Source organism: Ambystoma mexicanum, chromosome 1q (assembly GCF_040938575.1).
Source record: "Ambystoma mexicanum isolate Mex_15411 chromosome 1q, UKY_AmexF1_1, whole genome shotgun sequence".
Taxonomy (NCBI): Eukaryota; Metazoa; Chordata; class Amphibia; order Caudata; family Ambystomatidae; genus Ambystoma; species Ambystoma mexicanum.
In genome coordinates this window covers 1546180050-1546194522 of record NC_090922.1, presented here as the reverse complement: position 1 = coordinate 1546194522, position 14473 = coordinate 1546180050, and the positions used below count along the sequence as shown (strand labels likewise).

Below are 14473 nucleotides of genomic sequence, written 5' to 3'. Positions count from 1 at the left end.
GACTCCTTGAGGTGCTGCCACATCCCCACCCTCATCATGACCATCATCAGGTGCTTGCAGTTCTGCGTCAGGGGGCATGGGCACATTTCTACGTACGCACATGTTGTGGAGCATGACACATGCCATCACCATCTTTGCAACCTTCTCATGGCGGTACAGGAGTGCCCCGCCAGACCTGCTGAGGCAGCGGAAACGACCCTTCAGTAGGCCGAATGCCTGTTCAATGACTACACGGGTACGTGAGTGGGCATGGTTGTAGTCCTCCTCATGCTGGTCCCGTGGGTTCTGGACTGGTGTGAGGAGCCATCTCTTCTGTGGATATCCAGCATCACCTGTATGTGGACGATAAACGTATGATGTGGAATGCCATTGCTACGTACGCACACCCCCCCCCCTTCCTGCCAGGTCATTGCCGAATCACATACCCCACATTATCATGCATGTAATGAGACTCACCGAGTAGCCAGGATCTGTTCCCTGCGTGTCGCTCCATGTAGCGTGGTATTGTAGAGTTCCTCAAGACCATAGAATCATGGGTTGATCCAGGGAATCGGGCACAACAATGTGTAATGATCCTGTTGGAGTCACACACCATTTGTACATTCAGAGAATGAAATTGTTTTCGGTTGCGGTACTGGGCCTCCATGGCATGTGGGACGACCAATTCCACATGGGTGCAGTCGATGGCACCAATGCAACCCGGTATGCCGGCAAGTGCATGGAATCCCACTTTTGTGTTGGTAATTTCCTGCTCCGAGCGTGGTAGGGAGATGTAGTCGTCTGCGTGCTGCAGGAGGGCATCGAGCACTTGCAATAGTGTCCGTGAGAACAGTGGCTGAGAAATGCCATGCAACTGTCCGACTGTGTGCTGGTAGGTGCCTGTGGCCAGGAAGTGTAGTACAGACACCACCTTCAGTAGGGGTGGGATGGCGGTTGGGCTATCTATCATGCTGACAAGGTCAGCCTGTGTCATGTCCACAATGGCGGCTATGGTGTCCCGGTCCAGACGGTAGAGGGTGTGGATCTGCTCATCAGTGAGGTTGAACGGATGTGCTCGGAGGCGTGGGATTGCGGGCTGCCTGCGTGGTGGTAGTGGCTGTGCTGGCGGCCCTTGCTGGCCCTGCCTTGCCCTCCTCCTCCTCCTGCGTCTCCTCCGTGCGGCCGGTTGTAGTTGGTGTTGGTCTTCTTCTTGGAGTTGGAGTACTTGCAGTGCTATCATGTCCCCCAGGGCCAACATCGCGAGTCCTGCCGGTAGCATTTCGGTGTGGTTGTGGGAGGAGACTGGCTGTGCAATTTATGTGTTATCAGGCTGTATGGCCTCCACCTGTGGTGATTCATTCCACCTGTGCAAACTGCTCTCCCCTTTGGCCGAGCACGTCCCGCGCACAACGCTGCAATTCGGGGAATGGCATCTTGCTATTGCAATCATGTATTTGTACCCGATGGCCGTGTAACATTGGTTGATATGTTCATTCTGCTGTGGTCCCATTGTTTCACATACCATCTGTGCAGTCGCGAACAGACTTGTGAAGGGTCAGTGGAACGTAGTACTCGAGTAACGGTGGGCCCTCATGCATCACTGTACCGAGTTGCAACGACGGGCGGGGCGTCCCATTTGTGGGTGAAGGCAGTTGCCATTTTCACACACAGCTGCACTCGATGGATTAATTAGTGATTTCAAACGGCCACAGATGCCTCTTCGACGTGATGTTGCAAATGAGGAATTCGAAGGGCGGCGCTTTCGGTTTTCAGCTGGCGGCGAGGAAATGCCCACAGGTCTGACTGCTAATATAACGTACTATTGTTCAATGTCCTTGGGACAGGGGCCATGGCGAGGATGCAATGATTGATATGAATAGTTTGGGATGCGCAATAGCGACGTGGGCGATGAGGCCGGACGTTCCCAAATACATGTTACTTCACAACACTGGAATTACGGGCTGGGGCACTGTGGATTTTGCAGGCTGCATAACGCACAGACTCAATGGATATTTCTAATGTTATGTGAGTAAATATTCAGGCGTTTTAATCCCGGGATGAGGGAATGATGAATGGATGCATGGGCAGGTGATTTGATACAGAGTTTGCCATGTACAGGGCTTCTTGGGATCTATCCGCCTCCCCTACGCTATGTGATGCAGGGCTGCCATAGTGGGACCATCTTCTATCTGGCCTTGTTGAGCCCTCCCTGTCTCGACGCGCCCTCAGACACTTGTGTCCATGCACGTTACCAATCCCATCTGATGGATTCTGTTTTGACAGACGCATGCACAGGTACACTCGTTTGTGATGGTGTTTACACCTCGATATAGATAGTTATGAGTCGCAAGTGGTTTTTGGGTGGTGATGGACCTTTGGAGTGGGCTAGCATGCATATGGCTGTGGATTTAGTGTGATCATTGAAGTGAGTTGTTGGAATGTAGTTCTGATGGCCATTCTGTTCTTTTTCTTTTCTTTTGGTTGACAGGTATCTCCTCCCCTTTTGCCACTGCCATCTGTATGCCACTCCTGCAGATGGGTTTTACTCCCGACACCTGCTGCTTCGTGTTAATCAGTGGAGCAGCATTACGATCTTATGGGACGATCGCCAATGGGCCACATGCCCTTACGCAGTACTGGTGGCTCGGAGCAACATTTCGGCCTTTCAGCTGGACTAGTGCCTCCCCATTGGGCCGGCCCTGCGGTTCTGTGCGCTTCCATGTTGCCTTTTCGTACGTGAATGTGGCTCTGTGTACCAGGATGGAACAGGGCGTCACACAAGTAGTGGCTGGTCATTTCTTGCGGATGCAGCCCACAATGGTGAAATGTGTTTTGGAGTTCATGGCCTGATGGCTGTATGGGCTTGGTGATTTTGTTGTGCATTAAATTTCTATTCTGATTTGGCCCGTGTAGCGTTCTTCTTTGCAAGTGATGTGGCATATGCCTATTTGGGGAGCGATGTATTGTGAGGAGATCTGCATTGGGTTCCAGCTTCGGAGTTTAGTTGCGTGGTACTGTACTGGGCGCGTTTGCCTACGAAGCCCGTGAGGTCAGGGATGGGGGCTGGCAATATGACTGTTTGAATGTTGTCATGCTCAGGGGCGGGGGATTGGGTTTTGTGTGACAGATGCCGGTCAGCCAGGTGGACTGGTGTAATGATGTGATTTTCGGAATATTGCTGGTCACAGGTGCCTGTGTTTGCGTGCGTTTCTTGGTGGGGGACTGTGGTCATGTCCATTGGGATGGCTTCTGTATTCGTGCCATCTGTGCCCTGCAGCTCCCATTGGCCCCTGTTGTGTTTTTTTTTTCGTTGGCATGCATGGGTGACTTGTACATTTCACTGGTTGCATTGTGGCTTCATTGCACCTACGGGGAGTTGTACTTTGTGGGCAGGGAGCGGTGTACAGGCACTCAGTGGGGCCGTTTACGGTTGATTCGCGATGCCGTACTTCTCACCATGGCGGAATGGTACATTCCGCCATGCTTGATGGCGTTGGGTACATGTCCGCTAGGGTCGGAATTGGCGTACCCTTGCGCCATGGTGGTGTTTACGGTTTGGCATGGTGCGCGCGCGCGTGCTTGGTGCAGTTGGCGTTGGCGTTCACTACGGTGTCGCTAGTGGCTTCGTACTTTGCGGTGACGGGTCATCATCGCACCGAGCGCTATTCGATGGCGGTATTGCATTTCCGCCATCGTTTTCCGAATTCCGCCAGGGTCGTAATGAGGGCCATTGAGTGTATTGAACAGTTGTGTGAGGAATTAGAAGAGTGCAATTTTATCAATGATGGTGAAATAAACATGGTAGATGATGAAGATGCCGATGTGGAAAAACCTATGTCCAATATACAAATTGAAGGCGGAAACATAGATATGTTATTTGACTCTGGAGCCAAGTACACTTTACTACCCGGGGCCGTTTTTGAAGAAAGCATTAAAAGAAATATCAAACTAAATTAAGTAGATGTTAAGCCAGTAGCTTAGGGAGGCAAACACATTGACGTAGAAGGTTGGCTTTGGTCCATCATGCAATTTACAGACAGGTCAGCAAAAGAAAAAGTTTACATTTCCAGCAAAGGCTCATATCCACTACTTAGTTAGTCACACCAAAAGAGACTCAAAATAAAATTTGATCCGAACGCTGATGAAACCGTCTATGCCATAGACTGTGATCGGTCACTGGAACTGATAGGCCAGCACTTTTCCGACAAGAATTGGGAAGTTTAAAAAACTTTATGCCTGAAATTTGCATGAGACCCAATGCCTTTCCAGTTGTACAAAAAGTAAAACATCTACCATTAGCCATTAGATCTGCTGTGAAGGAAGAACTTTGTATTTGTATTTATTTGTATTTATTAAATGTATAGAGCGCTTTACTCCAAAGCGCTTTACATTACAACAACTGGATACATTGAATAAATGGAAGCATAAATGCAAAACATGAGACAAACCATCAAACCAATATAAAGAACAATTCACCTAGGGCAGTGAAGGAGAAACAGAATAGGGAGAATGAGAGAAAAATGACGAGGTTAACAGGACGGGGAATAAAGGAAAAGGGATTTCAAGAAGGAATGAAAGGAGGGGTATGAGGAAATGGAGCAGACAGAGAGTGGTAGAGAGTTCCAGTGTAGGGGGCAAGGAGCTGAAAGGATCGGAAATGAGAAGGGACACAAGGAGGAGGAGGAACAGTGATTAGGAAGAGATCAGCAGATCGGAGGGGATTAGAGGGGGAGTAGAATGAGAGGAGAGAGGAAAGGTAGGGAGGAGCGAGATCATGAAGAGATTTAAAGATGAGACAAAGGAAATTAAATTTAAGTTGAGAGTGGAAGGGAAGCCAACCAAGTTGAAGAATAAATGGAGTCAAGAGGAGAGAGGAGGCAAAGGGTACGAATGGCAGAATGATAGAGAGATTTGAGGGGAGCAAGATGAGAGGCAGGGAGGCCAAAGAGAAGAGTGGAGCAATAGAAAAGGCGAGAGAAGATGAGGTAGAAAGGGTTGAATCCTCTGAGTGGGTTTCTCCACTAGTGATTGTTCACAAACCAAATGGCAAAGTTAGATTGTGTATAGATTTGAGATGTGTAAATCAATGTGTGATACCGGACAGACATCCATTACACAATATAACAGAGATGTTAGGCACAATTAAGGATGCAAGAGTGATGACCACTTTGGACTTAAAGTCTGCATATCATCAAATTATTTTATACCCTTCTTCTAGGAATTTAACGATTTTATTACACCTGAGGGGTTGTTCCAATGCAAAAGCATGCCCTTCAGCCTGGTATCAGCAGCCTCTGTATTTAAACGCTTAATGTAACAGTTGTTTCATCACATGGAAGGGGTATTGGGTTTCCAGGATGATGTGTTAGTGTACGGCAGAACACAGGAAGAGCATAACAGCAGACTTAGGAAAGTTTCAGACACTTTCAAAGAAGCTGGTTTAACACTTAGTAAAGATAAATGTAAATTCCATAAGTCCACTATACAATATTTAGGACACAAAATTTCTGAACAAGGTCTTAGACCAAAGAAAGATTTAGTAAATACCATTCTAAATTTTCCCAGCCCAAATAACAAAGAGAAGATAATGGGCCTCATTACAACCCTGGCGTTGGACCATGGTGCTATTAGCACCATGGTCCATGCCGGATTCCACCATGGTGGATGGCGGATTTACCGCCCCATTCCAAGGTTGAAGTGGCGGTAAATCCCCATTCACCATGGCCCCTTCCCCATTCCCATTTTTGCCCCATAGGGCTCAATGGGAATGGGGAAGGCGCTAATTACGGCACCGTAAATTACGGTGTCGTAATTAGCACCAAGGTCCCTTAGCACCTTGGACTTTAACACCTGCAAAAAGCAGGCGTTAAAGTGTGAATCGGGCGTTAAGGGTTTAACTGCGCCACGGCCTTTTACGGCTCCGTTAACCCCTCAACGCCAGGGTTGTAATGAGGCCCAATATCTTTTTTAGGAATGGCTGAGTACTATGCAACGTTTATTCCTGGGTTGGCAGATAAAATATTTTACATGGTGAAACTTGTAAAAAAAGAAGTGAGATTTGAGTTGAGCGTAGCTTTGACCAATGCACCCACTTTGCAAAATGCTGACCCCAATAAGAAAAGTATTCTTACAACAGAAGCAAGTAATCATGGACTGGAGCAGTATTGTCTCAAAATAATGAAGGGAAAGAGTATCCCATTGTGTTTGCATCCAGAGCTTTAAGGGAGGCGTAACATAATTATTCCACCATAGAAAAAGAACTACTAGCGATTAAAGGGGCCATTGATAAATTCTGTCCTTCTTTGGGGCATGAGATTCGTGGTCAGATCGGATCATAAACCGTTGAAAGAAATTTTGATGACAAAAGGTTTGCATAAGGTGTCCTCAAGAATACACAAGCGGATGGCAAGTTTGCAAGATTACAGTTGGGAGATAGAATATGTACCCGGAGTGAGGAACAAAACAGCAGATTGTTTGTTGTGTCTACCCAATACTTTTGAAAAAGATGATGATACCAGTGAGGAAGATCAAGTTTTAAGTGTCCGAGAAGGAATGGGAGGAAGCTGATGAAGTACTTAAGAATGTAAAAGACTGCATCGAACGTGGCATTACAAGTCACGAGATTAGGAAAGGAACCGTGCCAGATGCTATTACACGTGTTTCTAAAGGTTGTATTAGACGAGTAGAACCAGTGACGGTTATGTCTATTTCCTCTGTACGTTGGGAACTTGTAGGGTTGGACATTGTAGGACCTGTAAGGAGTCAAGGAACCTTACATTTTTGAATAGTTCAAATAGACATGTTGTCTCAATGGGTGGAGATTGCATGGGTACAAAATGTCTGTTCTAAGGATATTATTGCATTTTTGGAAGACATTTTCAAGGGAGAGGGCGCTCCCACAACCATTGTGACAGATAATAGGGTTCAACTTGTGTCAGAAGAAATTGAAGTGTTTCTTAAGAGGAATGGCATAGAGCATAAAACCAGCTCAATATATCACCCAGAGACGTATGCGATCATATAGGATTTAATAGAGTTATCAAACATACCATTAAGTGTGCCATTTCAGAAAATGGAGATTGGAGAAAGGCAGCAGAGGATACTGTAGTGGCACACAGATCTACACCTCATGCCACCACCTCATGCCACCACAGGGGTTTCTCCCTTTGAAGTGTTGAGCGGAAGGAAACCCAACACTAGAGTGCTTCCGCCCTGGTAGGGCAGAGCATGCCAGAGAGGTATTGATTTTAATGTTATTAAGGAGAATATCACCAGGAAACAAGCCAATAACAAAATTTGTTTTGACATTAGGAAGGCCAGTTTGTCAGAGGGTGCACAAAATGCCAGCCATTTCCTCTCAGCCACTCTACACTTCCATTTAAGGGTGACAAGGTCTGATTCGTACCAAGAGTTGCACTTGGCTTTGGGCTTCAAGCAGATCCTCCTGACAGGGGCATGTATATGAAGAGTGCAGGGATAGAAGAATGGAGGTTGGAAAGGGCTGTGTCAGGATGAGAGTCAGCCAGAGGTGCAGGAGGGGGAGAGAAAGTGGTGGCAAAAGCCTCAGCTGACACACGCTTCATGGGTCAGGGACCGAGAAGGTTGGTGGCAGGGCAGAGGTTGGATCAGCCTGAGGGGTAGAGAGAGAGAGAGAGATGAGGGGAGAGGAGAAAGTGGTCACTCCAGGAGAGGGGAGTGGTGAGAGGGTTAGAGAGGGGAGGTCTGAGGTGATCAGAACATCCAGGGTGTGCCCTGAAAAGTGAGTCGAGTCTGAGGGAAGAATAGAGAGAGAAAGAGAATCGCAGAGGTTGCTAAAGAGTCCAGAGGAGGGACAGGAAGCATTAGGTGGATGTTGAGGTCTCCAAGGAGGAGGTGAGTGGCCGAGGCCAGGAGGGAGGAGGAGAGGTCAGCCCACTTAGAGAGGAAGGAGGTTATCTGACCCGGTGGCCAGTAGATAGTAGCCACAGTGAGAGAGCGGCTAGGAGAGTGAGAGAGCCTGCAGACCACGCATTCAAAGGAGGAGTAGACCTGCAGAGGAATGATAGAGGCAGGGATCCACTCCAGGAATATCAAGGCTACACCCCCACTGGGACGGTTGGATCTGGGCACGGATAGGTTCTTGTAGCCATCAGGCAGGAGAGTGTCAAGGTTTGTGACAGATCTGGCCGTGAACCATGTCTCGGTAAGACCAAGAACATCAAGGCCAAGTTTTTCCAGGAGACGGCAGATGTCGGAGGAGTTTTTGACAGCTGAGCGAGAGTTGAGGGTGGCAATGTGAAGAAGGCTGCCACCCTTGAAAGACTTCTGTGGAGGGGCACAGGTCAGAGGTACACCCTGTGGAAGTGTAGAATGAGCCCGAGGGGGGCAGAAGAGGGAGGAGGAGAAGAGGGCAAGGTAGCCAAGTAGGAAGATGAAGGCACCAAAGAGATGGCAGAGGAGGGAGGCCACAAGCCAGCCAGAGAGGAAGTAGGGGAAGCCAGAGAGGTGGCCAAGTGCTGAGGCAGAGGAGCCGGAGAAGGGAAAGAAGGGACAGCAGGAGAAAAAAGGATGTTGATGAGGCGCGGGAAGTGTCTATCAAAGAGGAGGAGGGTGGCCTGAGGGCTTTGGACCAAAATGGTGCCATTTAGGTAAACATTAATAATGGTCTTAGAGGAGTGGAAGGGGGCCAGGAGGGCCCCCCACTGGGCCCACCATTAATGGGAGAAGAGGAAAAAGGAGAGAGCACAGAGACCATATGTGGAGTTCATAGGTCTGGCGAAGGAACGACAGAGGATGTCATGGAGGGTCTGTCTGGAGGAAGCGCTGGTGTAGGTATCAGTAATATGGAGGGCTGGGTTGGAATCCAGGATATCCCTTTTGAACTTCTTCCTACCAGACGTAGTGAGAATGACAGGATAGTCAATAGAGAAGCAGTTTGAGAAGATAGGAGATACAGAGAGCACCATAGAGGATGCAGAGGGAAGGGAGAGGAGTAAAGGGGGAAAAAGGGAGTGAGGAGTGAGGGAACAAAGATGAGGGATGAGACACTAGGGGTGGGCACGTAAGGAGGCTGCAAGTAGATGTGACAAGAACAAATTAATAAAATAAGCAATCGGCTTGATGAGACAAACATGAATAGGAGGCATGTAGATGTGAAAAGAACAAACCAGTTAACAGAGTAAGAAAGAGGGAACCTGAAAGAAAAAGGAACACAACAGGGAACAACCAGGCAGAGCAAGGGCTAAGGAACAGAACAATGATTAAGGGAACCTAAGGAGAAGAGTGAAAAACATACAGAAGTAGGCAGTTCAAGTATACAACAATCAAAGATAGCAGACACAAGAACAGTGCAATCGAGCAAAAAAGGGGCCTAGAAGAAGAGAAAAGCAGCAGAGCCCAGAGTAGCAACAGGATCTGGGATGGGGAAAAAGGGCAGGAGGGTATGGAAGGAGCTTGCAGGGGGAGCAGGGGACATGTAGAGGACACATAGGTGTGAGCGAACCAAGGATAGAAGGAGCGGGAAGCACACGCGAACAAGGATTGCAAGGGAGCCAGGCGGGCAGAGGATGTGCAGGTGTGAGCATAGATAAGGATGGAAGGGCCGAGGCGCACACGCAATCAAGGATTGAGAGGGAACCCCACAAGCAACGATGCATAGGTGTGACCATAGCAGGGGTTGAAGGAGTGAGGAGTACATGCGACCAAAGTTTGCGAGGGAACCACGCGGGCAGAGGACATGCAGGTGCGAGCGTAGCTACGGATGGACGGGGCGCAGAGCACACACGATCAGGGATTGCGAAGGAACCACACGGGCATTGACACGCAGGTGCAAGAGTAGCCGAGAATGGAGGCGGCATGGAGCATACACGATCATGGATTGCGAGGGGACCATGCAGGCAGAGGTCACGCAGGTGCGAGCGTAGCCAAGGATGGTAGGGGCGTGAAGCACATGCAATCAAGGATTGCGAGGGAACCACGTGGGCAAAGGATGCGCAGGCACGAGCGTAGCCAAGGATGGAAGGGGCGCCGAGCACATGCTCTAAATGATTGTGAGGGAACCACACAGGTAAAGGACGCGCAGACACAGGAGTAGCTACGGATGGGTGGGGCTCAGAGCACATGCAATCAAGGATAGCAAGGGAACCATGCAGGCAGAGGATGCAGAGGTGGGAAGACGTATGGAAGGGGTGAGGGAGTGCAGCTCAAGGAAGAGTGCGATATAACCACACGGTAAGGAAACACAAGGGAGGGGGTGCACCTAGCAGAGGGGCAGGGGCAGAGGAGCAGGTCTCAGGGGGGCGGATACAGTCAGGGGAGAAAGGCACAGTCAGAGGGGCTAAGAAGCGCAGAGCAACCTAACTCCCCTCAACCTCTTACGTGGCGGCCTCAAAAAAGAGGGTGAGTCGTCTGAAATCACTGTCTATGCCGCAGGCCCCTTTGCCGCCAAACACCTGCGTCCCTCAACACAGCAGACTTGTCCTGCAAGGGCTTTGCTGCAAAGGGTCCGAACCTCGGATTATATAGGCTCGGAGGCGTGGACGTAGCAAACGTGCTACGTTTCATTGGGCAGCGTCTCCTGTGCCCACGCATCACTCAAAACTGCAGACTTGTCCTGCGAGGGCTTTACCACAAAGGGTCAGAACCTCGGATTATATAAACACGGAAACATGGACGTAGCAAACATGCTACGTTTCTTCAAGCAGCGTTTCCTGCACACCTGTGTCACTCAACACCATGGATTTGTCCTGTGAGGGCTTTGGCGCAGAGGCTCCGAACCTCGGGTTACATATGCTCAGAAATGTGTACATAACAAGCATGCTACATTTCATCACGCACCGTCTCCTGCGCACCTGAGTCACTCAACACTGCAGACTTGTCCTACGAGGGCTTTGTAGCAAGGGTCCGAATCTCGGATTATATAGTTTCGGAAGCCTGGTTGTGGCAAATGTGCTACGTTTTGTCGGGCAGTGTCTCCTGCGCACCTGCATCGCTCAACACCACAGACACATTATGAAGATCTCTGGAGGCAGTGGTGGGGTCAGGTCGGGAGGGTGGGGAATAGGACGGGGCAAGTGCCCTCTTTAGCAAGTAAGTGAAGATTAAACTGAGCTTTGAAGGGATTAACAGTTGGGGCGGCTTTGGATTTTATGGGTGGTGGGTCCCAATGGAGCGGGGCAAGCAGGGAAGAAAGAGCACAAGCAAAAGGAGGCACAAGGAAGAAAATGGAGGTTGAGTAGAGAAGTGGATCTGAGGGAACGAGACAATGAGTACACTGAGATACAGTCAGCCAGGTACTAAGGAACAAGACCACTGACAGCTTTATAGACTAGGAGAAGGAACTTCCAAAGATAGAATCTGTCAGTTGTGCAGTAGGTAGAAGTGGGGGAGGCTCCACAATACCCTAGGTATCTTTGTAAAGACTGGAGGGGGGTATCTGTACTCCTGCTCTCAATATGGCAGAGTAGAGGCACTGTTACGCTCACCTGGCTCCCACAGAGGCGTCGGTCTGAACTGGACAGCTGCGGTCTCCACCAATGTGATGCGTAGGGCCAAGATGATGACTGGACTGGCCCACCTAACTTTGTTTGCTTGGCCCGTAGGAATATTGTTCGGCAAATGGAGAAAGGGAATTAACCACCCGTGGAGTTGAGCATAAATTCCCCCACCCCCGCTGTTCTCCCCACTGATCACCTTTGATGTCCCCTCTTATAGTCTCACCTGATGGTTTTAAAAGATGAGCTCTCCATCCTGCATTGAGCGCAGGGGCGCATAGATAACCATTTGCTTCACTGGCTCGAAGGAATTGGTGAGTTCCAGAACAATATTGACTCCGAGATTCCCGGCAAGACGCTGTAAGAATGTAGTTCGTAAGAGTTCAAATGCCTGACTTTCACTCTTGTCCGATTCCTTGCAGGTTGCAGCTTGACCCTAGTGAAGAGTTCCTCGTGGCAACCGGTAAAACTCTGGTAAGGATTTGTATTATCCAACACAGTTCGATAAAATAATGTCAATATGTAACCTGTTGCTTTCTCCCTTATTCAGGCGCTGAGAGAAAGCATGAAGTCTCGGGGAATAATGCCTCCGGCGGTAAAATCAGGTAAGTCTATTGTGGTGAGGAGGGTCCCCTTGTTAGTCCCTTTGTTTCACCTTGCTGTCATTTTGTTTCCCCTTAGGGGCCGGGGTTCGGCGAAGATGCAGTGGAAGCTGCGCCGACCCGAGAAGAGGAATAGTACCCCCGGTGGTAAAATCAGGTAAGTCTATGGGGGGTAACTAATATTCCTCTGTGTATTCCCTTGGCTCACCTTGCTGTTCTTGTCTTCTCCTTAGGTGACGGAGTGCGGCGGGAACATGCAGGAGGATGCGGTGGAATGTGAAGATGCTGCGAAGGCCGGTGAGTTCAGCGCGGCGCTACAGCAGGCGAGGCAACGCGCTTAAATAGCTTCTTTCTTCCAGCTCGAAAACGCGATGGATCGGGAATTCAGGTAAGGATCAAAGGTATTGCTCTTGTTCTAACCTTTTCTCCTTCTTTCTCCCTTTTTCTAGGAGCTCCAAACTCGAGGCGGGCTTGGCAGGAGGCTGGATGCAGACTTGCAGGCACGGTGAGTGTTATGCTGCTGGATGCAGAATACCGCAAAGCGTGTGCTGCTCTTCGGGCGTGGTTTAAATAGCCTCCAAAGTAGTCCCAGTTAAGTATTCCTCCCCAGCCCCGCCTGAGTAAAAAAATAGTCCCTAAGTAAAGTAGTCCCTTCCAAGCCTCTTTTGGCTTGGAGCTCTTGCAGCATGGTCTGCATCAGGTAGGTTTTAATCTATGAGCCTGGCGCCTATGGCACCAGGACTGACTCTCCATATGAGCCTGGTGCCATAGGTGCCAGGACAGGACCCAAATAGCCCCTAGCAGGGATTGTTGGGCTTGCTTGGGATAACTTGATGCCTGCTTCCGGGGTTGCTGGACTTGGTCTGGGTCCCTGAGGGTAGACATCATGACAGGCACAGAGCACCCCAGCCAAGATTCTCTATTTGGTAAACGTGGGCGAGCAATCAAGGATTAAGCTCTCAGCAGGTGATGCAGGCTAGTTCTTAAGTACAGTGTAGTCCCCAAGCACCCACAAAGGAATGCCCACACACTATGTTAGTGAAAACACAGTTCTTTATATAAATAATATCAAGTTATGTACACAATCACAATAACACACTTTGTGCTCAAGATAATTTAAAATGGTAAATATATACAGTTTCTATGTGGTACCACAATTACTCTTTGATTCCATTAAAATGCATCAACTGTACCCAGTTCAAATTCAAATGTCATACAAACCAGTTAATAAAGTGAACCAACAATAGACAGAGGAGGAAAGCAGGTTGGTTAAAACAATATATTGATTTTGAATTGATTTGATTTGATTTGATTTGATTTATAAAGCGCAAAAAACCAGGCCCAGGGGCAAGCGGGCGCATACTCTTAAACATGTTACAAAAAGCAGTAGTTACAGAAGTTACAAAAATATACAGCATATATACATGTACATACTCTTAAACATGTTACAAAAAGCAGTAGTTACAGTGAGTTACAGAAATATACAGCATATGTACATGTACCGAAGGCTACCATTAACAGCGTATAATACAGGGACAGAGCAGAGAGAAAATGTATATTCAGTCTGGACTGTGTCAAGGTCTCATGAGTCTTGGGAGAGTAGCCATGTTTTAGCATTGTTCTTGAAGGAGTGGAATGATGGTTCAATTCTGATAGGTGTGGGCAAGGTGTTCCAGAGTTTGGAGGCCAGGACGGGGAAGCTCACCGCACCAGCTTTTTGGAGTTTGCATCTAGGCACGATGAGGCTGTGAGTTTGGGCTGCTCTGTTAGGTCGAGTGGAGGTGTGGCATGAAAAACCGAGCGGACAGGTAAGGTGGGGCGTTGTTGCTCAGACATTTGTGAGTCAAAGCTAGGGTTTTCAGGGCAATTCTCTGTTTTACCGGGACCAGCGTAAGTCCGATCTGACGGAGGAGATATGAGAGCGTGTCAGGATGTTTAAGGCTGCCCTTACGGCATTATTTTGTACAGTTTGCAATTTATTAAGGTTAGACTGACTGGTCCCTAGGTAGAGAGCACTACAGTAGTCGATTTTGGCCATAACAAGAGTTCTGGCGAGTGTGATACATTTGGTGGAGTTTAGGAAGGGTCTACAGGCAGTGATAAGTTTGCAGGTATAGGCCGAAGCTGACCTAACTGCATTTATTTGTCTGTTCAGAGAAAGCGAGGAGTCAAGATAGACCCCTAGCGTCTTAATATCTTTGGAGACTTTAATGTCATTGACGTCAATAATGAAGGACTTGTAGGTTTGGTCTAGTTTGTTGAGCCGATGATTTGATCCTAAAAGTAAGAGCTCAGTCTTATCATCGTTAAGGCAAAGTTCGTGCTGTGCCATCCAGGCCTGGATGACCGAGTAAACATCGTTAAAGGCTTTGGTGTCAGCTGTGTAGTCTCCTGTGATAGGGATGAGTATCTGGGTGTCGT

The 14473-nt window shown here is 48.6% G+C and overlaps 1 protein-coding gene across 1 annotated transcript in view; it reads left to right on the top strand.

The window, feature by feature from the left end:
• Positions 1 to 14473, top strand: part of LOC138563372 (zinc finger protein 91-like) — a 347835-nt gene that overhangs the window by 141892 nt on the left and 191470 nt on the right. The window lies entirely within an intron of this gene.